The sequence below is a fragment of the Pteropus alecto genome, unplaced genomic scaffold (genome assembly GCF_000325575.1).
Source record: "Pteropus alecto unplaced genomic scaffold, ASM32557v1 scaffold20, whole genome shotgun sequence".
Taxonomy (NCBI): domain Eukaryota; kingdom Metazoa; phylum Chordata; class Mammalia; order Chiroptera; family Pteropodidae; genus Pteropus; species Pteropus alecto.
Genome location: NW_006436298.1, coordinates 10,310,587 through 10,337,741, shown reverse-complemented (window position 1 = coordinate 10,337,741; position 27,155 = coordinate 10,310,587).

The following is a 27,155-nucleotide window of genomic DNA, read 5'->3' as shown; positions in this document are numbered from 1 at the left end:
ACCATTGTCAAGGTGTGATGGGGAATGGAGGCAAGAGGGTGAGAAAGTGGGGCTTACCACATATGAGGCAGTACCTCAGGATCTCTCCTACATATCTGAGAATACCTTGAGGAGGGTAAATAAAGCCAGTGGGTCTTGGGCCATCATAATTTGGACTACACTTGGGTAACCTAGTTTTCTTGCTGGCCCCCAGAATCGCCACTGTGAAAAGGGCAGGATGAAACCAAATAAAAACCACTCACTACCAACCAAGCTAGGTCCATCTCGGTAGTTCATTTTTCCCCTAGATACCTAAGGAAACAAGGTCCTTTTTACTAGGGGTGCAGGCATAAAGACTAGTCTGCCATCCAAGCCTCAGTAAACATTCCTAGTCCCCACTCACCACTGGCACCATCTGAATTATTTTCCTTCTTGCCTTGAGGGGAGAGAGAGGCTGCTCTGATAGATCTTACTCAGTCTCTTCTCATCTCTTTCTACCACTTTGAAAACTTTTATGACATTATTTCAGACCTTCCCTACCTACCTACGGTTTTGGGTTTTTCATATGCCACGTTTAATGTGTGGTTTCTTCATGCTTTCTGTAACGTGCTTTTATAAATGTTCCTATATTTCCTAACGACCATGCTTTGGACTCTCAGTGACACTCGTGAGCAACACTTTCTATGCTTGGCATATAATATATAGGCCAGGGATCAGCAAATTCCAGCCCCTTCTGTCCTGTTTTGGTAAACAGTTCTATGGGCTCACTGCTACCCACATCATTTACTCATTGCCTGTGGCTGCTTCTGCAGAATTGAGTAATTGCGACAGAGACCCAATGGTCCCACAAAGCCTATAATAGTTGCTATCAGCCCTTTACGGAAAAAGTTTGTCAACCTTGGCATAGGCTATAATGTATTATGAGTTAATACAAAACATCAGCATATCAAAATATCAGCAATTTTTGCTGTTCATATGCTAGACAGATGGAAAAACCCCTTTATTTACCTGTTCAGTGACTGGCTTTTGCCGTATTTTCTGTGAAACAACATTTATTCTCTTACTCGGTCCTCTCAATTGCTACATAATATTGTGAATTAAGAACCTGATATTAAAATATAGTTTATTATTTGCATTATCTGATAGTCTTTATACATAAAGCATAAGATAAATGTGAAATATTCATGAATTTGCAAGAATTTTTAAAAAATTATTACTGCCAATATTGGTTTATTTTTAAAGGCACTTTTGGTTTTGAAAGGAGGAATCCTCCTGAATTATTTATATAAAATGTATTATCACTCTTTTTGGATCAGTGAACTAGATGATGGCTCAATTTAAGACATTAAAAAAACCTTTAGGGAAATCATTTGTGGTTTTAGCAAAATATAGATACATATACATATACATATACATATACATATACATATACATATACACATACACATACATATACACATACATATACATATACATATACATATATATATATATATATAGCCTTTCAGAATAGAGATCATATAATACTGAATAAGAAAACTGTAAGAGAATAAATAATTGTGTGACAGCAACATGCCTGCCCACTGAAATGAGATTTCTTTTGTAAATAAGCCAGCAACAGAGGAAAATAAAAAAGGAATGAAAATACGTTTTCAATTAATTTAAAATAAGGTTGCAGAATTTTGGAAGCCCAAAACAATGCCCCCAAATTTAACTGTTTCCTTGTCAGGAGGCAAGAGGTCCACACTAACGGTATGAGTAGAAATTATAACAATTGCTAGAAAGCAATTCTGCAATATATAGAGAGTCTTTAAAATGTTCGTGCCTTTAAAACTCAGTTAGTTACATCTAGATATGTATTCTGAGGAAATAATCTAAAATGTGGATGGAGATGTGTGCACAATGATGTTTAACTGCAGCATTACTCATCAGCAAAAAATAGGAATAAAATTAATTAATTAAATGTCTACCATATTTTGGGCATTGTGTTAGATGATGATTCAATGCAACAGGCTTCAGCAAGGGAACAGTCCAGCTGAGACCCAAAAGTACTGGAAGTTAAGCACCTAAGAGAGTTAGAGAGAAAATGAGTATCTTTGTGGAGCATGAGAGGGGAAGTTCTGATGATGGTGGGGCGGGGGTGGGGGATCTTGTAAGAACATTCCAGACACAGAGATCAGGAATATGTGGAATATAAATACCAAACTACAAAGTTAAAGTGCAGGCATCTAATATAGTAGACACCTGTACATCGACTTAATCTTTCTTTAAAATACTTGATTTAGATCCCACCTACAACTACTGAAAATGTAGTATATAAGGATATGTTCTGTCCTAGATATCCCTGGAAAGAAGGATGGGCTGCTATATTTTCTAAGACTACTGAACCGGAACCTCAACACATTTTCTGAACTAATTCTATACCAAGAGTTATTTATGAGCTAAAATTTAGAAGAAAAGTCTTTTATTTTTATTTTTTGAGTGAGTAGCAATGAAACAATCAGGAGAAAATATATGCCTCATATTATTCAAATCTATAGTTGTTCACATAAAAACTAACCTTCACCAGTAATGTTAACCCTGCCTCTATTTATTTTTAATACACTTTATGGAATGGGAATGTCTGGTAATGTAAGGCATCTTTTTCTAGATGCTTTACTTAATTACATCTTCCCTATCCCCAAGTCATGCTGTTTCCCTTTAGTACTGATAAGTCTGATTAGTGTACTTGGAAATTCAGCAAGTTTTGATAATTATTCTGTTGTATAAGATGTTAACATAAGGGGAAGCTGGGTGACAGGTATATGGAAACTCTGTACTATTTTTGCAACTCCTCTATAAGTCTAAACTTAACTCAAAAAGAAAGTTTTAAAAACCAACAACAAGAACCTTGTGTATGGTATGCTGCCATTTGTGCAAAAGGGAGAGAAAAGAAAGAAAAATATCAGTGTGATTGCGTACGGTTCTGGGCATACCCACACAGAACTGGTAACATAGGTTAACTCTGAAGAAGGTACCAGAAGGCTGACAGTCAAGGGTATGAGAATAAAGATCCTCTGGATACCTTTTTTCAATATTTTGAATTTTCTACCATGTGAACATTTCACCTATTCAAAAAATAATTAAAATGAAAAAACTAGACAACTTAGAAAGGACGTTCTAGCTCCAGATATTTTTTTAAAAATAATAACACTTGCAAAAATTTATTTGTATTATTAAGTGAAAAATATCAAGCCATAAAACAGTTTTATCTCATTTTTATCTTGGAAAAGATGCATGTGTATTTAATAAAACTAAAATGATATATAAGATGTTAACGAAGGTTATCTCTGAAGTGAGATTAATAACTTTAATATACTTCTTTTTGCCTCTTTATATATATCTAAATTTTCACAGTGAACATGTATTCTCTTTCAATAAGACTAATAAGGTTGTGTCTAAGTTAAGTGCAAAATTCCTATAGGAAATATTGCCTTACAGGATCATGAAGCCTAACTACACTCATGTAATGGGGGCCTCATCCTAAAAGGAGTGGGCATTCTCATCACCAATCATATTAGGAAAAGTCATCCATGTGCTCAACTCAAATTCAGAGTTTTTATTACTCAGGGAGAATAGGGAAATGGATATTGAGGGACAAAGTATTCTCTACTGAGTCAATAAGAATTCACTCACATGACAATTGGGCAAACTGAAGGCCTAAGTAGAGCTGTCCACAAAATGTGAGTGAGCTAAAAAGAAAAAGCATGATGACAATGAAACAATTTCTAAAACAAGGAGAAAAAAGAGAAGAGAATGTAATTGAATATAACATTAAAAATAAATATTTCCACTCTGAGAGAAGATAAACCCTAAGAAACAGAACAAAATTTAGTACAATAAATATTTTGTGCCCTTAAAGAAATTCTCCACACTTGAAGAATTAAAGAAAATAAAGACAGTAGAATTTAGTTTTTTTTAAGTGAGATTGCAGAACTCAGGAAAAAAATAAGAGTAAGAACACCATTAAAGACCTAGAAATAAGCTGAATGAAGAAGGAACATAATCAAAATGGGGGAAAATCAAGTCAATAATCTGTAAGACAGCATTGGGAGAAATCACACAACGTAGAGATAAAAGACAAAGAGACAAAAGCAACCTAAGGACAATAATAAGAATGAGGAACAAACAAAAGGAGAGACAACATGTGGTTTGATGCCACTGAAGCAGAGGACATAATAAAACTGTCACTCTCCAAAAAGTACTAACCAATAGATCCCAAAGAAGACGTTCCTAAAAGGAAGAACAGAATTATATTTCTGAAATTTTTAAAGAGAATAGTAACCTTTTCATAAAATTCAATGTTTCTTCTTGATTAAAAAACAACTCTTAGTGAAAAAGATATTAATATACACCACAAAATCCAGCTTTATGTTTGATGGTGAAAGACTAGAAACCTTCTCAGCAAATTCAAGATTAAGATAAAGATACCCACTAGAACCACTAAAATTATTACTTAAACATTATATAATTAACTCAATTCAACTGAAAGATAATAAAAGACAATTGTTAAAAAACACACTTTGTTCTTGGACAGGAAACCATACTTGTAAAGAGGTCAATTCTCCTTATTGAATCTTCAAATGTAATGGCAATAAAAATAAAAACACTCAAAAAACTGAATTTTATGGGGAAATGGGAAAATTTGACCAAATGACCTGTACATAAACAAATAAGATATTTGGAAAAAATCTTTAAAAAGAGAGCAATAATTGAAAGCTAGCACCTCCACAGTTAACATACCATGTTTCAGTAATTTATAATATATGATCACCCCAGATTAATACATATCAGCTAATGAAACAGAATAGAATATAGACCCAAACACAAGTATAAAACAAGAATTTACTTTATGATAAAAGGTGGCATTTCAAGTCTGGGAGGCAGAGATGTTGGGGCAACTGGCTAGCCATTGGGGAAAAAATAAATCCCACTCCTAGATAAATTTCAGATAGATAAAAAATCATAATAAGAAAACTGCACAAAGAATGCTTTTGGGGTGACAGAAATATTCTAAAACCAGATTGTGCTGACTGCTGCATAACTCTAAATTCGCTAAAAGTGGATGAAGTTGGTGGTATGTAAATTATGCCTTAATAAAACCGCTAAAATTTTAGTTGTAATATAAGTAAAATATGAAACCATAAAAGTACTGGAAAAAATATGATTGAATATTTTTTATAATCTCGGATTAAAAAGCCTTTCCAAACACAACACAGAGCCCAGAAGGAAACACAAATTTAAAACATATACCTGAATACAGACACTAAACAAAATGAAAAGAAAAAGGTGAACTATAAAAAATAAAATGTGAAATGTGTATGACATAGGACTAATGATTTCTTTTGTGCAATCAATAACAATAAAACTTAATATAATAACTCAGTATGACTATCACAATTCCTGTCTCCACACATGATATATTGATGATATTAACAATACATACTAAGTATGACCAATCTGATAGCCGAATCATAAAATATGCCCCCAAAGAGGAAAGCTTTCCAAATCTCTTACCAAATACCTTAGCTTTCCAAACTGATACGCTGTGAAGCAACAGCATCACCCAGGAGCTTGCTAAAACTGAAGACTCTGGGTCCTGTTCTTGCCCTCTTCAACCAGAATCTGCATTTTAACAAGATCCCAGGCAATTCATATGTACGTCAAAGTTTCGGAAGCACTGCCTTAAATTATCACATTTCTTTTCTGCCTGACAATTTCTGCATCAGAGGCAAAATTCTCACCTAACAGTGTTTGGGATCTTCTGACAGATCTAGGTTTGTTGCCTTGGAATTAATTCTTATATGTGAAAGGCCATCAGAAAAACACCACTTGTGAGGTTACTTTGAATACTCAATGTACATTCTTCTCCACTGAGCTAAACCAAGAAATCTTGATGATAGAATGAGTTCACTTTGCAGAAACATTCTAGACTTTTTATTTTAGACAAGTTTTTCATAAAGTTCCAATCCCACCTACTCTGCTGTTAACCATCACTTCTCTGAACCATGACTCGCAACACCACAGTTATTAGACACTGTTGTTTCTGACCATGGAATCATAATTCCTCAGCTGAGTTTCAGGAATCTATAGATAGTTACCTTATCAGACTTGTCACCACTCATGCTTTGTCACCTTCAAGTAAATGGTCAAGCCAAGCAATAAGAAAAGTACAGACTTCTAAGGAAGATGCTCAAAAGCAGACTGTTGGAGTAGATCTCCCTATAAAGGCTGCCAGGCTTCTCTGCATTCAAATGCCACTCCACGTTCAATAATGAGAGTCATTCCAACAAAATACTAAAAGAGTAGTTTGGTTTCTACTTTAGATAAAAGCATTCCATACTCAATTGAGGACTTACAAGGTTATTCTGTATGCTAGCCTGTCCTCATCTTCCTTTCACTGAATTCCTTCAATAACACTGTTATTTTTTCAAGTTAAAGAAAAGGTAACACATTCAGACTAAAATTAGTTTTATTAAAGCAGAATTCTGTAAGGAAAAAACTTACCTGGTTTTGCCTACTTTGGGCACCAGAACTTTGACTCTAATCTAAAGGTAGGCTATATTCAGTTTAGGTATGTATTATATGACATGAAATATTTAACCCGATCTTACAGAGCCAACAAAAGCTTTATTGGAACAACTGATGCTCTTAGTATCTTAGTATCTTACAAAACTGATGCTCTGTAGAGTACAGTTCAGGAAATTGTCTTAACCAGAATAACTAGAAAGCAGTACCTGTGATGGTGCTGTCTGTATCCTCTACTATGAGCCCTGTCATTCTTGCCCCTCTTCCCACTTTTTCCACCATGCTGTGATGTCTCCTTTCCTCAAAGCCCCTTGTGTCTGGTCACAGATGGTAACCTTCACACAATAGGGACACACAATGTCCAGGTCAGAAATAAATGTTCACGTGGATTTTATAAGTTTCCAGTATTACAATAAGTTCTAGTCTCTCACAATTCTATCCCTCCCCTATCACCATGGCAATCTATAAAACAAAAGAGAAATCAGGAGAGGTTTCTGATCCTGCCCATTTTTTTCGCCCAAAGCACATAATGTGTGCAAGGTCCTTAGGAATTTGTTTGTTTGTTTTGACTCTTTGGCCCCCTTCACCCATTTTCTCTGATCCTGTCTTGACCAGGAACCCTTATATTCCTTTGATAATGAAAATAGGCAGTTACTATATGTGAAAAGCATTTATTCTTTGCATTTCCTAATCAATACTCTACTTCAGAAAGACCTTCAAACAATCCAAAGAATCAGGAGAGAAAAAAGAAAAAAAGGAACAGCCAGCAAAACCATCACTCAATTATATAACCACTCAAAAACAGGCTGCTCTGAGGGAAGAATGTCAGATAACGAGAGAGCAAATTTGAAAGATTTTACCCAATGCTATTTTAATATTAGAGTTCCACATGAGTAGTATTAGTGCTACATGTGATTGATTCATAATTATATATCTCCAAGAGACTACAGAGTTGGACCTAAAATCAAGGTCTGTGAAGTCTGGGTCATGCAAGAGTACAAAGTGACCCATGTGTCATCACCATGGTGACCATACTTGAAACTATTCTTCCAAGGGTGACTTGACAACGGATAGTAGTGGAACCATTAACAAAGCTTCTCTAGAGACAAATAGACTGATGGTGCAGTTATAACTACTGAAGACAGATGAAGCCCCAAGGAGAAAACAGGAACTTGTCTTGTATGGCCTTCACGAGTGCCAAGATATAATCCCCTGAGTCTCTGCACTTCTCCAAAGAGAAACTCACTACCAGGTAATAATAACAGCTATTAGAATTGGAAGGGCTTTTATAGTTAAATGTTACCATATTTCTGTTGCTTTTAATTCCTATTATTCCTATCCCAGAGAGGCTTTCCAACAAAGGACTGTTTTTGCTAAAGGCCTGCCTTTATTCCTCATTTGTTTTGTTTGTTTGTTTGTTTGTTTGTCTGTTTTTTACCATTCCCTAACCCAACATTGGAATAACCAAGGACCAACCCGTCAGTTCCATGTAGTAAATGGACTGGGGGCCACAAAGAAGTAAAATCCATGTTGTCCTGAATATGCAATGAGCTGATGGTAAACAGCAGTTAAGCCAGTAAGCTGGCGGTATTCATTGAATAAGTTCAGCCTTTGTCAAAGAAAAATATGCCTAATGTATAACCAATAGGAAATCAGAGAATGGGCTACCCCCAGCCCGTGTAGAGTGACCTAATAGATAAATTAGAATATGATAGATAGCACAGATGATGCTCCTCTAGAATTCTCAGTGTGGTGGCCACGAGAATACATTGCTCAGATCTCCTGTTGGCAGAAGCAGAATGGACCAACATTCTGGCAGCCTCAGCTGTATCCCTCTGGATTCATCACCATGTCTACACCAAGGCCATGCTTTCCTTAGGCTGCCCCACGTCGTGACTGTGCCTCGCAAGGATACTAGTGCAGTCCATCCTGTAGGATGCAAGACTCCCCTAACAGGTGACTTGGGCTAGAGAACTCTCCAATGATCTGCCTGACACATGATTAGAACTGCAGTGCAGTCTGAGACTCTTCCTGCCAATCCTCCTTTTTCCTCTCCTTCACAGGTATCAGACTTGCAGCTCTTCCCATCTACTCCTGCTCTCTTCCCTTTATCTTTCACATGAATTTTCGTCATGTTTAAGCCCATTTTGGTGACTGCTTCTCTGAGAACCCAAATGATACAGAGTTTACATAAAATAGTCAACATTTGAATATTGACTTTAACTCCTTCAAAGTCTTTTTTTTTTGTACATAATCTTATTTGATCCATGTAACTGTAAGGTTTTCCTAAGATCTTTCATGAATATAGACATCCTTCCCTCTTAAATTAATAATAACGCTCTAAGTATCTATGGCCAAACACAGCTATTAAAAATAAACTTTATTTTTTTAAGTTGTATCATTCATTCATCCATTCAACAAATATTGAGTCGCTTCTATGAACCTACTGACAAAGATTCTCTGCTTGACCAAATCTTAGTCAGGCTCTTGAAACTTCTCCTAAACTCATTGTGCACTTCCTTGTAAAATCAAGTTTTAACAAGAACCCTGCTGAGTCAGTTGAGTAAGAACCTCACAACTTCATTATCTGTTTACCCTAGATATCTGATCATGTTCTTCATCCTCCACCGTGCCCCCAGAAGATATCTGATCACCCTGGCCTGTCTTCAGCAAGAATCTTGTTAGATAGGATTAGCCAGAATCCATCCCTACAGATGATGTTTACTCAATAATGTTACATTCACTGATCCCAACCCTGCCCCTTGGCTATTAATTCCTGTTACCGATACTGAATTGAATCCAGTCTCTCTCCCCCACTGCAAAATTCTAAGTAGTCCCTATACCTATCACAATGATACTGAATAAAGTCTGCTTTACCATCTTTAACAAGGGTCAGGAATAATTTTTTCTTTAACATCGTCTCTGTGCTTGACTCTTTGGGTGATATAGCAGTGGGCAAGAGTCAGTCCCTACCCTTACGGGATTCACAGTTTTAAAAAAAAAAAAAAACGATCAATTTTTAAAATTGTATTTGTGCTAAGAGATACACAGAAAAAGATCGAGGTGTTATAAGGCTAGGGGAGATTCTAGGGAGCCTTACTTTGGTAAATGGCTTAGAAAAGGCTTCCCTCAGACCTATCGCTGAAGCTTCGTTCAAAAGGATGAGCTGAAATCATCTGGTTAAGGGTGGCTGAGTTAGTACTGAGGGCGGATTGGGGCCACTGAGTAGACTGAAAAAGGAAAAAAGCCCCTAGGTGGGAAGCAACTAGAATTCAGAGAACTGAAAAACGACCAGTGAATTCTACAAGAGAGAAAATGAGAGGAAAACAGAGAGGCAATATCAGTGCTTCTTGGCTAAAAGAGTTTCCCAGATTTTGCTTATGTATCCTTTTAAAGTAATTTGGAAAACTACATACTCACTCATACATTGCTAATTCACATCTCACTTCTTTTATTTTTAATTTAAATAATTTCAAATAATTGATATCTGATGTGTTGTAAATACTGCCATTTTAAAATAATGAAATAATGTATCCAAGAAAAATTCCAAAGCTACTGCTACTTGATACCGTCCACTGAAAAAATATGTATGGACAAAGTGATCTTCAACACTTAGAGATTTTATATCATTCTTTTTTCTTCTTAACCTTGTAGTCTGTTTTTTTTTTCTTTTTAAACAAAATTACTTTATTTTTGTGTGAGGTAAAATATACATAACATAAAATTTTTATCATTTTAACCATTTTAAGGGTTCAATTCAGTGGTATTAAGTACATTCATATCATTGTGCAACCATCACAACTATCCATCTCCAGAACTTTTCATCATTCCTAACTGAAACTGTACTCATTAAAAAGTAACGCTCCAGTCCCTGCTCCCCTTAACCCCTGGCAACCACCATTCTACTTTCTATCTCTATGAATTTGACTTTAGTCAAATTTATACCTTATACAAGTGAAATCCCTTAGGAATTGTCTTTTTTTAACCTTGCATTTTCATTCCACCTTCCCCACAGAATATCTTTACGTAAAATATTTTTATACTTGAAAATCTTTTACTGATGTCATTTCATTCTTCAAGGTAATATTTTCCATCTGTATCGAGTTACTACTACAATTATTATTAATACTATATAGCTTAAAAGCAATTTAAATATACTGTAAATTTTAAACATAAAAAATTGGAAATTCTTTTCTTAATAAAATGAATAAGGATTTTTATTTTATTTCATGTTTTTTGTGGCTGAATATTATTTATTGCTATAATAAGATTGAGTTTAGCATCAATTCTGTGTGTTTTTGTGAGCTCTGAGAATCATTGTTCACATACAAATAAGTGGAATTAGAGCAAATTTTGGCAGAAAATGTCATTCAGCTCTTTGAATTTCTACTTTACATGCCAAAACCATACAGCAGAACATCTTCAAATATTATTTTTGTGACTCATCAGTTGATAACTCAATTAGATCTTCCTCAATTTTGTTGAAAGAAAAAAATGGAAATCATCCTGAGTTGTGAAGAGATTTGTTACCCATCATTAGAAACATTAATTTTTTTCAATTTTGGGCAATACATCAAAAATACTTTTCTAAAACTGATCAAATGACACATTTTATACTCTTTCATTTAAAGGCATCTTCTTTAGCCTAATATACTCATATGTATGATACTTATGTTTTAAATAATTGTTGGGAAAACTAGGACATTGTTAATTATATTCAATATTGTTAACATGTTTTCACTGAGTTAAATTTACAGCATATGTGTGTGTGTGTGTGTGTATACATATATTAAAAGGTACTAATAAAGGTTTATTGAAAATATTCATTATATAACCTAATTGAAAAAGTTATTTTTCATTGTCAAACCAGTAACCAATCAGAATTCTGACTCCCTTTTTCATTTCAAATAATCCTGCATTCTGAATTCTAACTGTAGAAATATAGGTAGATAAGACATGGAGTCCTGCCTGAGTTCCTCATCTGGACATGACAGAGGCATAGACAGCATCTGCTCCTGGAACAAATAGGACTTTTGGCATGATTCTTATTGATTTTTGAAAAGGAATTATATTCATTGTTCTATATAAGTTTAAAGATGTTTATTGAAAACTTATAGAAATAGATATTTGCAATAAAATACATAATTATCATTAACATCTGTTTATATTCAATTAGAATTGTTTAATGATAAGGCTGATGGCATAGTTACAGAAAACAATCAGATAGAAAATCTTAGACCCAAAATTTTATGGTGGAAAAGGGAAATGGATGAGATTAGAGTCACCATCATCAGCTGCTCGAAAAATGCGGCAGTGGATCCTCATGCAGTGTCAAGAGCAGGGATAGTTTGCATCACTCCAGTCCAATTTAACTCACTCACAAAATACAGCCAATTTTCTCAGGGCACAGTGTCAGTATTATGTATAAAATAAACCATGGTCCATGTCCTACTCGAGCTTACCTTTTACTGATAAGACAATACCTACTCTTACCCATGTGAAATTTAAAAGCCAAAACTGATACAAAATACAGTCCATCCTTCAAAAGACAAAAGGGTAACTGTGGACTGGTATAGTTAGAACAGGCTTCAAGGATCTTGATCTGAACCTTGAAAGACAGGTTAGATGAAAAACCAGCATTCCAGATAAAGGAAAGACTTGGAGGTGATTCACAGATCAGTGAAGAAACAACACAGGCTGGCATAGTGACTTTGAATTGGGGAACAACGTAAAAAAAAACTCAGATTATAAAGAGTCTGAAATAAAGCCAGAAAGACTAAGGCTTGATTTTATAAGCAGTGGAGAGCCACAGGAGCCTGTTGTACAAAGGAGAGATACAAAGAATATAAAATATCTTATGTTCTATAAATAGGAATGTGTGAGAGGAGAGATTAGAGAATACTAAGAACATACAGCAATAAGCCAAGTCTCAAGTGATGGAATGGTGATAGTGCTAGCATGGGCAATGGAGCCAAAAAGCAATAAAGTTAAACTTGACTTCTATTCCCAGGTCTTTACTAACTGGCTTAATGATCTTGAACAAGACACTTGACCTCTGGCCCTCTTTTTCCTCCACTCCAAGGATACCTTGGGATTAAGCATCTTTGAAGGTGACAGCAAGCCAGCAAGAATGGACCAAACAGAGGTCTGTGACCCTCCCCACTACTCCTGCTTCAACCAAATTAGATTTAGTAGTAGTAGAATAGTAGTAATTGGGGGGTTTCTATATATCATTTGGAGAAAAGTTTCTTCTACTTGAAAAGTTTGAAAAAATTGGACTATAGGAGTTTACTTCAAAGACATAAAATTCGGAGATTCTATTGAGGAAAGTAGTTTTATAAGAGAAGATTTTGTAGGACTTGGTAACTGATTGCATAGAGAAGGAAAGACTGAAAGGTATCAAAAAAGATTGAATGACTGGAAGAAATGAAGCAATAATGATTATAGGAGCAAAAGTTGGTTCATGGGAGAAAAAGCTGAGTTTTCCCTAATTTGAGGAAATAAACTCGTATGAAAGTATGTATTTTTCTCTTTATTGTTTTCTAACCCTATTAAAGTAGGTCGTAAGCTATAATCTACAACATCCAAAAAGAGAATAATTATATTCCAAACATAATTCTCTAAAATATATATGATGGCTTTTATTATTTATTACAAATGGCATCAATACAGTCTCTAATTAAGGATAAAAAAAAAATTAAATGTGTTCTTAGGCAAAATGATTTTGTTTCGGCGATACAGAAATTTGCAGTAAAACTTTGCAGCTTAAATTATTGGCTTGAATTTTCTGTTTCTTACATGTAAACCAAGCCACAATCTTGAGAAGTATTTTTCTCCTAAGGTACTTCTTTTAACATAAAAAGAAATTAATTTGATATGCCACCTTTTGAAATGTTATCTTTGCCCTGGATTATTCATGCTACATTCTGGATGGTATACTCAAGAATGCTCTGAACAAGCAAAACTATAGCCCTTCCATATGTAAAACTGGCATATATTTTAAATTTCTTACACAATTACAGTATCATATGCAACTGGGAACAAAAGCTACAGGGAACAAAGTGTAATAGATCGTGATGACTGTTTTAGAACAGCTTGAACCTCCTTATAGCCTACAAGAAGGCTATGTGAGCTGAATTCAGAAGTACTGAAAATGGATTTTACTGCAAGCTACAAAGCTTTGGGGGCAAATATGCTTTTTTATAACTTAGAACTATAGAAAGATTCTCAAATCGAGTTCATGCCAATGAAAAGATGTTATCTCCTATGTCCTTCCATTTTGTGTATTTCTTCTTAATGCAAAGTACATACAGAATCATACACAGAATGCTTTCTAAACTACTAATACATTCTGTTCCAACTGTTGGCCACTAATGCAACAAATTATATTTTTCTATCCTTTTATTGGTGCTATGGTTCTTGTCTCTTATGAGTGGAATTATTACAGCTACAGAGAATCAATGGGGTTTTAATGTTTTATGAAAAAAAGAGGACAAAGAGTGAGTTTTTGATTCATTGTCTCCATCTTCTACGTGTACCATACTTATGCTTTAAATAAGAAATAAGGAAATGTTCCACTATTCTATTCTAGCTTTTAATATCCTCAAGGTATATTACCCTTGTCTTATCTCTTTGGAGGTAATTTTCATTGAGTAGTGGGCCACTTTTTTTCAGATTAAATTTTTCAAGCTATGCTATTTCAGTGGGCTTTTAATGAACAGAAGCCTCCTACATCCTGAAAAATTATGTCCCTTCAATGTGCCTGAGATAATAACCTTCAATTCCTCACTGAGGGATTACAAGTAAATGTGTCTGGGGAAAACTAATGACCAAAGAGGTTTGATATTGGTAATGGTATTCTGCCACTAAGGTGATCCCCCGCCCCTCACCCCTGCCTGGAGACCTGGCAAGCCCAAACAGAATCTTTTATTAGGAGAGAATGCCATTGTTAAATGACTCTTTGGTTGCTTGAGAATCATGACACACAGTGAGATTTAGCTGCCCATTAAGCACATTGGTTTATTTTTTTTTCCTAGGGGGGAAAAACCCCCAAACAGAAAACTCTTCATTAATTCCAGTTCTCCTAATCCAAGTCCTCCCAGACAAAACCCGCAGACTCCTCTCTTTTTTCCTGTGTTGTGACTCTCCAAACTATTTCTGATAGACTCAAGCAAGCATTTAATGGTGCAGAACAAGCAAGGCAGTCCTCTCTGCAATGCTTTCTGACACAATGAGAGTGTCAGTCATGCTCCCCATGACTCAGAATGAATCAGATGGAGAGGAAAAACTAACAGCACAAAAGTGCAGCTTAAGAAATAAATGGCAACCTGTGATCTGGAGAAAGAAAACTGCACTGCTGATCACAGCTAAGAGCTAGTTGTCCCTCCTGCTTTCTCCTTCAACGAACAACTAGAATGTAGATCGGGTTTTTCTTCCTGAGGGAATCAAATCATTCTGATGTTTAAACACACCTTGGCAAAATAAATCATTTATCAGTTCTCCCAAGATACTTTTGATTTAAAATCAGTGGTATAGTCGAAAACCTGTTCTTTGCATTTACTTTTTTAACTGTCCCAATTTTCTGCCCTTTGGATGGAAGATTAATACAGAAAAAAAAGAGAGAGAGAGAGAGAGGAAAGTCATGGTCTGTGCCACAACTTGAAGGTTCATTTAATGTAGATTTTGATGCATGAACTGTGCAATAACCCCAAGTTGGAGGAAGGAAGGAAGGAGGCGACGGAAAGGGGGGGGAAAGAAGACAGACTCATATATAAAATATAAAATGTATGTGTGTATGTGTATTTTTACTTCAAAATATTGGAACAGGGAAGTTCTTTGGGTCATGCCTACTTCCTTTTTCATTATTTCAAATCGAAATATGGAAAGTTGTTCACTAGCAAATTTGCTTATGAGTAAGAGTGACCACTCATGCTGACCTAGACCTACTCCCTTTCTACTGATTACTGGAATTTTCCTTCCTTGCATCCTCCCTCTCCCTTTGTTTCTATGTTCCTGCTGCTGCCTGGCTCCTCACCCACTTTCTCATTCCCACCACTCCACATTCCACACCCCACTTTTGACTTCACCCCACAACTAGTGAGTTGTGGAACCTATGATAGGAAGACAAGCTGTCAAGGGAAGACCAGGGAGACCAGATGTTCTCTGAACATTCCTTGCTTTTTACTGCACCCCAATGCAATCTGTGAGGCAAAAACAAACAAAACAAACAAACAAAAAAAAACCCTTGCTGCTCCTGCCTGCCTAACCCCTCCTATCCTTGCCTCAAAGTTGATTGGTTCACCACCCACAAGTGAGAAAAAAGAAACAGAAAAATAGACAAGAAAAGGAGACACAAGATCAGATGTCCACTCTCCTCACCACTTTGGCACAATGTAAGCCCCTTGGAAGAGAAAAAGAGAAACCCTAATTAACTGAGATTAAGGTTGTACCATCTGGCAAAATGAATTTACAAAATTTACTTCACTTACTTTTCCTGCACACATGAGTTTGTGGCCTGAGACTCATATCTGGAAAAGAAGGATTTGGAAAAGAAGGATTCTTTCTCAACATAAGAAATATCTACTTAAACTCAACAGTCAACAAAATAACTTACAATAAGACCCTAGAGGCATTCTCATTAAAAATAAGGATTTAAATAAGAAAATACACTACCATCATTCTTCTGTTGAATTCAATTAAAAAGGAAAGAAACTGAAAGTAAAAATAAGCACTACTGAAAATGAGGACACAAAATCATTATTATTTGTAGTTCAAATGTGAATCAATTAAAAAGCTCTTAAATTTTTTTTTAATTTCAGGAAAGTAATCAGATATAAGATAAATATATACTTTCAAAGTCTTGCCTATATAGTATCAATGACCAAAAGGATGTAATGGGAGAAAACCAAGTCTATGCAAAACAATATTAAAAACCACAGAATACCTATGAATAAACCAAACCAAAAATGTGATGAATATGAAAAAAATTAGAATTTTGCTGAGAGATATAAAAGATTTACATAAGAGGAGAGACATGCTACTTATAGGGTGGAACTACCTAGTACTATTAATGATAATAAAAGGCATCATTAATTGAGAGGCATGTAATAATGGGAATTAGTAATACTTAGTTACTTTAATAAGCATCTACTATATGCCAAGGATCATTCAAGATGTTTTATATCCTATTTTCATTTTATTTCATCTTTCCAACAAACCTATCAAGTAATACTATCCCTATTTTACAGATAATGTACAAAAGCAATACTTTCAACCACTTCGATACATTACCTCTGTAAAAATATCTAGGTTTCTCCCTAAAAACATATAGCTTTAACAAAACACCTGTATAAATGTTTAACATGATAAAGTTATTCTAAAGTTCTTCTGAAAGAAGGTGTGAAGGGAACGAAAAACATTTTTAAGAGTAATACCATAGAGGAATTAACAGAAGAAGCAAAAAATAAACAGACCCTAGTATACACAAATTTTTAACATTTGGTGAAGGAAGCATAACAAGCCAATGGAAAAATCATTGATTATATTTCAAATGATGTTGAAAAACTGACTTTTTTAATTGATCAGTTGGTTAATATCACACATTAAACTCAGTTGCAGAATTTTTAGAGAATTCATTTTTAAAAGACACACACATCATCATCATAAACTAGAGGAAACCATACAAGGATAGACTGAGCATAAAAGTAAAAGAAATTACAAAGAAAAAGTTCAACAAATTTAACCACATAATAAAATTTCTGTATTTTATGAATAAAATGTAAAAGTAAAAACACTGGGGGAAACATTTGCAATGTATATGACAAAGGGTTAATATATTAATATGTAAAGAAGTTCCATCAATCAATCAAAAAAGACAAAAATCTCAATAGAAATATGAATGAAGAATATGAATAGACAACTTATAAAAGGGCTGTTCAGATTTTCTGTTTCTGCTTATGTCAGAAATAGATGTCAGTTTTAGTAAATTGTACTTTACTAGGAATTAGATTATTTCACTTATTTTTTAATTCATTGGAATAAATATTTATAATAGTCTCATTTTTTACTGTCTATAAGATCTAAAATGATATCTCATTTTTTATTCCTGATACTGGTAATTTGTAGGTTCTCTCTTTTTCTGCACCCAATCTTTCTAGTACAGAACCAGCTTTCATTTGTGTTGATCCTTTTTACTATATTTTCTTCTATTTCATTAATTTCTGCCTTTATCTTTATTAAATATTTCTTTTTCCTTTGTGTTTAATTTGCTGTTCTTCCAACTTCTTGAGACGGTTGCTTACATCATTGATTTTAGTTCTTCATGTTTCCTAACATGAACTATGGATTATAAACTTCCTTTTAAGCAAGGCTGCATGCCTAAACTTATACAATAATTATAATGGTTTGCCTAGTCATGAAGCTAAAGTCAGTTAACTAAATGAATTAATTTTTTTAATAACAATGATAATGGAAAGACAGTGCCAAGAGAACTTTCGGTTAAAGATAAAATTGGCTAGAGACTGACCATATTTGAGCAGTGGTTTCAGGGAACAAAACTAAAGATGATAAGAAAATTTTTCTTAAAAGTGAATCAAATTTTGTCTTTATTTCCCCATTAGGAAAAGTAGTCTCACAACAGATGTTCCACCTTCTCCTAATAAAACTAATGTTCATTTCTCCCAAAGCATTGTGATTACCATACATGACCCCTGAGAGGTAGTGGGGATTGGGAGAATAGGTTGTAAAGCCATCAATAAGAGTTCGATAGATGAGGGAAAAGGAGGGGCATTCTGATACACTGTAAAACTTTACTGGAATTGATAAAGTACAGAGAAAGAGAGAAAAAGGTCCACAACAACTGAAAGAGGTTCGAATCTATTACCTACTGAGTTGAACTGAGCTCTATCAAGCCACACACACACACACACACACACACACATCAAAGAGTTTTCAGGAAATGGGAAATAGTAACCTTGGAACTGTTACCTTCCCAGAGTCCTCTCTATTTTCCCATGTTGTCTGATAATGGAGCATTCTAAGACTCAGTCCTGATTCCTCTTTATACCCCTGCCCTTCATGAGCTCCCCCAGTCTGGCTTTACATATCACCTCCCAGCATATATCTTGTTCAGATTCCTCTACCAAACTCTGGACTTGTGCACATAAGCATGTGTAATAGACATCCCTAACTTATAATGTTCAAAACTGAACTGCTCATCTCCTCTAAAATCTGCTCTATATACAGCCTTTTCCATCCCCATTAATGAAAACACCCTTTTTTCTTTTTCTTTTGAAATAATGTTAGGCACACGGAGCAGTTGCAAAAATAGTAGAGTTCCTGTGAACCCTTCACCCAGCTTCCCTGTAAAATAACATCTTACATAACATAGTACAATTATAAAAACCAGGGAATTGTCATTGGTACAATACTGTTAACTAAATGCAGAACTTATCTGGATTTCACCAGCTTTTATGTGCATTTTTTCCTCCTTGTACATAGTTCTATAAAATGTTATCACATGTTTAGATTTTTTTGTAACCAGCAGTAAATACAAGCTGTTTCATTATCCCAAAGAAACTTCCTTATGCTACTCATTTATAGTCACACCCTTCTCACTCCAGCTCTAACCCCTGGCAACCACTAATCAACCACTGATCTTTTCCATCACTATCATTTTGTAATATCAAGAATGTTATGTATATGGAATCATATGGCACGTAACCTTTTGAGATTGGCTTTGTGCACACAGCATATTATCCTTGACATCCATCCGAGTTGTTGCATGTATTCTTTTTTTTGTTCTAAGCAGTATTCACTTTTGTAGAAATACCATGGTTTGTTTACCCATTCACTTAGTGAAGGACATTTGAATTGTTTCCAGTTTTTGCCTATTACAAATAAAACTGCTATGAACATGGATGCACAGGTTTTTGTAAAATATAAGTTTTCATTTCTCTAGGGTAAATATCAGGAGTGACATTGACAGGTTATATGACAAGTGGATATTTAACGTTATGAGAAACCACCAAGCTGTTTTCCAGAGTAGCCATGCCATTTTACATTCTGCCAATAACGTGTGAGACCAAGTTGTTCCACGTCCTTGTCAGCACTTGCTATTGTCTGTATTTTTATTTTAGGTATTCTAACAGGTATGCTGTAGTATCTCACAGTGGCTTTGATTTGCATTTAATGATTTAAGAATCTTTTTCATGTGCTTATTTGTCATCCTTTGAAGTATCTGTTCAAATCCTTGTTTGTTTGTTTGTTTCCAAATTGGATTATTTTCTTGCCATTGAGTTTTAAAACCTTTTTTATATATCCTGGATACAAATCCTTTGTGGGATATGTGATTTGCAAATTTATCCTATACTGTGACTTTATTTTCATTCTCTTAATGGTGTCTTTCACAGGACAAATATTTTTAATTTTGGTGAAGTCTAATGTATCAGTTTTTTTTTTTTTCTTTTATGAAGCACGTTTTTGAGGTCATAGCGAAGAACTCTTTGCCTACCCATAGGTCGTGAAGATTTTTTTTCTAAAAGTTTTAGGTTTAGACCTATGGTAGATTTTGAGGTAATTTTTGTATAAGAGATACACTATCTTTTCAGTTACTCAGGCAAAAATTTCAAAGTTACCTTTGACTTCTCTCTTTCTTTTACACCCCACATCAAAACCATTCGGAAGTTCTACCGATGCTTCTTTTGCACCAGTTCCACATCTACCCCTCTGGCCCGACCCACTATTATCTCTCATCCAATTATTACACGTGCCTCTTAATTAGTCACCATTTCCTTTCCTTGTCCTGTACCGTCTATCCTCAACACAGCAATAAAATTAACCTTTTTAAAGTCTAAGACAGATCAGCTCACTCTTTCACTAAAAACCTTTTGGTCACTCCCACTTCTCTACATGATCTGCTCCCTCCCTTCCATCTCTGGCCACATAACCTAGGACTTTACTGTTCAGTCCTTCCACTCCCTTCCCACTGGCTTCCTGGTGCTTTTTTGACTACACCAGGCATACTCCCACTTTACAGGTTTTATACAGTTGTTCCCTTGACTGAAATGCTCCTTCACCAGATAACCACATGGCTATCTCCCTCACGTCCTTTAAGACTTTGCTCAGATATCACCTTTGCAATGAGGCCTACCCTGACCACACTAAAATTTCAACCTGCTAATTTTTACCTACCAGCATTCCTAATCACTCTTACGCTGTTCTACTTTTTATTTTTCCACAGCACTTATCATCTCCTAATGCATCTCCTAATGCATCTCCTAATTTACCTATTTTATATGTATTGTTTTATTGTCTATCACCACCGCTGCTAGAAAATAACCTCTATGAAGGCAGAGCTACTTGTTTTGTCTGCTGACACAACCTAGGCACTCAGAAGTGCCTGGCAATAATAGGTACTCAGTAAGTCTTTTTTTTTTTTTTTGAATGACAGAATGATAGCATTTCTTAAATCAGTGGTTCTCAAAGTATGGTCTGCCAACCCTTGGGGGTTCTCAAATCCTTTCAAGGGATTTGGAAGATACTAAGATGATATTCGTCTTTTTCACTATATTGCCATTGGCACTGGTGGTAAAACTGCTGGCACCTTAGCAACAATCAAGGCAGAGGCACCAAACTAGTAGTCATATTCTTCATTGCCATGTACTCCAGTTCCAACAAAAAAAAAGCCAGTTTCACTTAAGAATGCCCTTGATAAAACACTAAAAATTGTTAGTTCTCAACTCTTAAGTATATTTCTTTTTAATATTCTATATGTCAAGAAATGAGAAGTATTCATAAAGTACTTCTGCTGAGGAAAACAACTGTGTGAGGATTTAAGTTGCAAGCTAAACTAGACGCTTTTTTTTCACAGAACACCATATTGTGTTGAAAAAAACACTAACAAATTATGGTTATTCATAAATAGGTATTGGTGGACTTTTTCATTTCAGTCTAGTCACTTTAAGGAAAAGAACACAGTACCTGTTACCAATTACAAACTCTAACCTTTCAACATAAATTAGAATATTGGAAATTCATAACCTCCTCCATGAGCTTATAAGCTTCCCAATACTTAAAGATTTTTCCGATTCAACTTCTAATATAGTAAACATAAATAGATATAACCCACATTAAAAAAAAAAAAACTTCGATTTCTTCACTAATTTTTAAGAGTGACAACAAAAAATTTGAGAACAGATGATTTGTCCCAATCATTGTGTGACCCTTGCTTTTTCACGACCCTCGCTCCTTCTCTGGGTGTGTTCCATGGCAGAGCCCACACAGCTCTGCACTTCTGTACCGAGAGGCCCCGGCCCACTGCGTTCTATAAATTATTTGTTTTTGTTGTACAACCAAGGGTAGCTCTGAAGGCTGGGCACCTATAGCCGAGATCATTGCCTAGTGGGAGTGAACGGTCCTGGCAATTCAGAAAGACCAGGGATTTCATGCAAGACTCACCACCCCAAAATGGACCTTTGAAGTTTCCAAGGCCAAATATTAGTTATCTCATGGTTTTCTGACCAATTCTCAAAGGAATTTCAAGTACCATTTGATTTACTGTATAGCATAAGTATTGTACATCAACAAGTACTTTGGGATTCACCTCATCCCCTAGCCCTGGAAATAAAGTTGCACATAGGAATTAAAATTATAAAAGAATATATATATTTACTCACTTGCCAACTTTCACAAACTTTTTTGGAATTGGAGGCCAGGAGACAAAAATACCCAGGAGTAATTTTCTCTTCTGTAAGTAAATATAAGTATTAGCCAGACTTTCCTCTCAGAGGTGTGATAATATAAGAGTCATTGAAAATGTCTTTCATAATTTCACATATATTCTGTTTTAAAAAACATCTTAACATTAAATCAGTTTTTTATTGTATTGAAGGAGATTTTTAATCATCATGCTAAGTCTCTCAAAAACCTTTTTCTGATACACATATTTTCTCATTTTCATCTTCAGTGTCTTGCCAGTTCTGAGTCTGTATTTTAGTCAGAACTCTTTCTACTGCAGGTGCTATAAACCTAACTTAAACACAACCAAGTATATATATACTCACAAAAAAACTGGCTCAGAAAATCCTGATGTTGATTGAGCTCAAGCATAGCCAGACCCAGGGACTAAAGCCTCAGGACTTTTTGTCTCCACCACTTGCCTCTACTTGGCTGCATTCTGCATGCAGTCTCCCTCCATTTAAGGGCGTCAGGATAGTGACCACGATCATGCCTAGTCTTATGTTATCCCAGGTTAGCAAGTGAGGCAGAAAGAGAACTTCAGTCCACAAGCACCCTGTTTGTGTGCCCAATCTTATAGTGTACTAAGATTGGTCCTGTCCCAGTCACATGCTGTCTGTCAGGATTTTCCAGAGAAACAGAACTGTTAGATATATATGATATATTGTATACATGATGTATGATATCTATTGATATCTATATCTATAGACACATATATTATATATGATATACCTATAATATGGCTATAGATATCATACATATAAGATTTATTATGAGAAATTAGCTCACATGATTATAGAGGCTGAGAAGTCCTATGATCTGCCATCTGCAAGCTGAAGACCAGAAAAGCCAGTAGTGTAACTCTAGTTAGATTCCACAGCCTGAGCACCATGGTAGCTGATGGTGTAAATCCCAGTTCAAGGGCAGGAGAAGACTGACAACCTGGCTCAAGCAGGCAGGCAGGAAGGGACCGAATCTTCCCTTCTACTTTTCATTCTATTCAGGCCCTCAACAATAGATTGAAGCCCATCCACACTGGAGGGCCATCTATTTCACTGAATCTATGAATCAAATGCTAATCTCACCCAGAAACACCCTCACAGACACACCCAGAAATAATGTTTAATCTGGGCACCCTGTGACCCAGTCAAGTTGACACATAAAATTAACCATCCCGTATGCCAGTCCTGGAACAGATATGTATATGTGTGAGACCCCATTACACACATACACCCAAGGTCAAATGAAGGTGGGGAGAGATGGACCCACAAGAAAAAGATGCTGCCCCCAAAAGCTTTCCACTAAAACATAAAACAATCCCTGTTTATTTGTACTCACTATTCCCATCCACAGCTGAGCATCTTACACAATATAGTTTTTATAAATAGGCAGTGCTTGACTTTTAATATTTTTCAGAATCATGACTGTGTAATTTTAAGAACTGTCAGATTTGAGGGAGTGTGGTAAACTGACACTAGAAAATCAATCGCCTCTTCCTTATCCCACCCCACCTGACTATTCAAGAGAAAAAATTCAAATTGGCAGTAGTTAAATTATTATAAAAGTAGAGACAGGGAAAGTAGAGTTAAACAATTCATCAGATAATTTATTCAGGAAATAAAACAGAAAAGTCTACATAGACAGAAGGTGGACCTAATTAGTAGTAATTGAGGTTTTCTTTCAGAGACACTGTAGACCAATGTTTCTCGATACTAGTATAGTTAAGGAAACTCATAACTATCTCTTAATTTTGTAAAAGAAGTTGCATCTAAAATGGAACCGGAGGATATGAAATGGAGAATGTATGCCCTTCAGGAAAATGAAACTGAATATCTGAGAAAAAGATTTTCTGTAAATGCCTGATTTACAGAAGACCAGAAACTTATCTCCTGACCAATAAGCATCCACCAAGAATCTCTTCCCATCATCCTCAAGTCAATGAACTTACTGCTTGGTCTCCGCCTGGATTCCCCTGTTCTTTGCACTCCTTGCCCATAAATACAGCCCACTCCAAACTTTCAATGGATTCACCTGTAGCTTGCTACATTTTGTGTTTTCTGAATTGAAATTCCTCCTGAATAAACTCAATTTCTGGTCATTCAAGCTTGCCTCGGTTGACCTCTTTATTTAGGTGGACAATTTGTTCTCAAACTGCAAGTCTACAAATCACAGAGCTGAGCGTAGGGCCCATTCTAATGTCGAGGTCTTCAGCTATAGCAGACCCTGTTGGGACCCCATCCACATCCCCTCACCCGGCCACTTTGCTGCAAACAGCCCGTTAAACTAATTAAACAAGGAAGCCAAGGTGCCTCTAATGCCGTGGTGGCCAGTGTAAACCTGTAAATGCCTAGAGGTTATGGAATCAAAATCTAAGGACAACAATTTACAGCTGATGAGATTTTAAGCTATACTCCTTCAATAATTTCTTTACCTTATTTCTGCCTTTTCTCTATAAAAGTCTCTTCTTGAGCTCCTGTCGGTGGAATGCTTCTCACCACTTTCAGTTTGGTGCTACTTGATCTCAATCAGTTTTTGCTCAAATAAACTCTTAAAAATTTTAATATGTCTCAGTTCCTCTTCCAACATGCCTAACTTCCACCTTATCAGGACTTGCATTTCTTCACCTGAGGGCTTTCTTCAGACTCTTATAGCACACTGGCCAGTGCAGAGTACACCCACACAGGCCAGTGCAGAGTACAAAGGAAGTACCGATGCTCCTTCAAGCTCACAGCTAAGGTGAGGGAGGTTGCTCGTGGTGACTCTGCAGGGCATGTGCTACACCATCTGCCAGAGTGAACGAAAGCTCCAGCTGCCCACAGGGGTAGCTGGCTTGATGACACACACTCTTTTAGCTGCCTTTGCTTCTCTTAAGCCCCCATGCCCCTGCCAGCATTTCCTTCACCTGCCAAATAAACTACGGTTTATTTGTAGTCCTCAGGCAACATCTTCCACAGGTTCTATGACTTTAAGTGAAACAAGGTATAATGAAACCAATTTTACCATAAGTTAATTGATATAAACAAGAGTTAAGCTCCTACGGCATCCACATTATCACGAACAACACTACACTGAACAAAACTGAATTCAAGAAACTTCTGTACTCTTATTTGACTCTGTCTCAGAATCTGCTTCTAAGATAAGAGACAAACAGAAATAAAAAAGCCATATCTTCAGTGGGCCATTCATGCTTTTCCTACACTTTGAAATACACAGACCTTTCCCTCCCAGATTTACTGAGGTATAATTGACAAATAAAAATTGTATATATTTAAGGTATACAATGTGATTTAATATACATGTACATAGTGAAATAAGTACCACAATCAAGGTAGTTACCACATCCATCACCTCACAGTTACCATTTGTATGCGTATGTATAGTAAGAACACTTAAGGACGACTCCCTTAGCAAATTTCAAGTATGTAATACATTATTATGAACTATAATTACCATGATGTACATTAAATCCCCAGAACTTATTGATCTTATAACTGAAAGTTTGTGAAGTATTCAGACCATAGTCAATAATATGCTATGTCTCCAGCAGTCACTCTTTTGCTAACTTTAATAAACTGGAAGACCTATGGGAACAAAAATGAGAGAAAACGACCTATAAATACATGCACTTGACATCTACATGAAAGCATTTAGTGTCACCCTTGGGACTCCCTCCAAAAACAGAATGGAAAGGAATATAAAATGAAGTTAGTGAGGGACTAACCAAGGTTATCTAGTTCCTTGTAATAACCCTCAATCTTTTTGAGTTTAAATAAATAGATTAGAAGCAAATGGGCACAGTAGGGAGAGAATGGAAAGAGAGAGGAGGCATTTAATACACGGCCTATTATTTAATATATATCCCCCTATTGGCATGCTGATTCATTATTTGATCGCCTTCTCTGTGTTTGTGCACTTTAATAAACCTCAAGGACAACAACCCTTGGTGAACTGACATGCATAATTATCACCTATAGAATGCTTAGATTATATTCTATGTGTTCGGCTTAAGAGGGCAGGAAATCAAGCAATATATTTTGAAAGAATATTATTTAATTGTTTAAAAGAAAAAAATGCAGCTCTCAAAGGTATAAGTTTTAGGTATTAGAAAACTTAGTCTAACAGGTCCTTCCCCTCAAAGTCATATAAGCGATTTATATTGAGCTCAAGATAATTTACTCTCCATTTCTTAATTAAATATTTTAAAGCCAAGTCATAAAGCACTCGCGTTTCACATATAATAAGTATTTCATTTAAGTGATGTTTGGCAAGTACTATACTAAATGAGCGATTTAAAAATGGAAGGTATTTTACTCACAATTGCTCAGATATTCAGTATAAATATAAATATACAAACAAAAGCCTACAAATATTGTACTCCTGTCACAAATAATCACAGACTTTAAAATATCAATTTACCTTAATAGTTCAAGCAGCTCATGAAAATTCATTGTCAGGGAAGAACTGAAATGAGTCAAGAGAACAATGTGTTCCTTGTCTTTCACTTCAACTATCTTTACATAATTCCTAATTCTGTGATGAGACATTTTGGAATATTGATTGCTTTCTTAAAAGTCTGATTGCCTCAGTACATACCAGAGGTTGTCAGGTATTTAAGAAGTATGCAGGACAGAGAAGTTCTAGCAAATTATAAATCTTAACTTGCAAATTGAATTATTTACTATGGAATAAATAACTTTTATTTTTGGGGAACTTGACAGTCTTTAAAGCAATAACACCCCAGTCACTTCACACTTAAGGAAGAGGATGTTGGATCCAGGTGTCAATAGCTGTGATTCCATGGCTCCAGGGGCCTGCTTCTCTCTGGACCCAGCTTCAAGTGTAGTGGTTTAGTGGTTACACTGCTACAATTGAAA